Below are 957 nucleotides of genomic sequence, written 5' to 3'. Positions count from 1 at the left end.
GCTCCCGCCTCCTTCCCACCCCCTAGCAAAGACCCGGCTAGCCGCGTTAGGTCCCTGCCGGGCCTTTGTCCGGGGGCCCAGCCTCTGCGCGGGGTGGAGAGGTGAAGGGGTTGGGGGGAGGGGACGGGCTGCCTTCCACCGTCGGTTCATTGATTGACATGTCGATTCATTCCCGCTCTTGAGCCGGGAGCCGCGGTCCAGCGACGGACTGGACAGCCTGACTTTCCCCCGGTTCAAATCCCGGCTCCACCATTTTCCACATCTACGACCTTAGGCAAGTTGCTTAACCTCTCTGGGCTCGGTTTCATCGTCTGTATGTGGTGCGTGTGAAGATATTGGTGGTGTCTAGCCAAAGTATAAATGGTGGCAATTGTAAGCCCACCTCAGGACATGGGGATTCAGGGAAGAGCAAGAGACCAGCGACCAGATCCCTCAGGCTACAGTCTGAGAGATGGAGAGAAAAACTACAACACATTCGTGTATAAAATAATTGCAAGGAAAGCAACAAAACACCATCTGTGAGGAGCATCTCAACACTTGTTAACAAGGCCTTTGATTCGCAATTGTGGAACACTGGCTCCAGGCCAGGCGTGGTGCCCCTTGCTTTTTAGGAAGTTTCTCTTTTAATCCTCAGGACAACTCTGGGAGAAGTGGTCGATCCCATTTTACAGAGGATGAGATTGAGGGCAGCCTCCAGAATTATAGAGCTGGCCTACAGAATCTATGCCACCTGGCTATGGACATACAGATTTCACACCTTGAAGCTACCTTGACCAAGACTGGTCCACCCTTCCTCATCTGGTGCCTTGGAGAGTGCGTCACTATCAGGAGCTGGTGGATGAATGAATGAATGGATGGATGGATGACCATGTAGGGCATGGATAGGAGGTTTAGGCCCATGGTCAGTGTTCTCACAGCCTGTAAGTGGGGGCTGTTTCCAACAAACCACAGGGCTCC

Source organism: Otolemur garnettii, unplaced genomic scaffold, assembly GCF_000181295.1.
Source record: "Otolemur garnettii isolate 467f Iridium unplaced genomic scaffold, OtoGar3 scaffold00003, whole genome shotgun sequence".
Classification (NCBI taxonomy): Eukaryota; Metazoa; Chordata; class Mammalia; order Primates; family Galagidae; genus Otolemur; species Otolemur garnettii.
The sequence above is the reverse complement of the archived record's forward strand: the minus strand, read 5'-3'. Positions refer to the sequence as shown.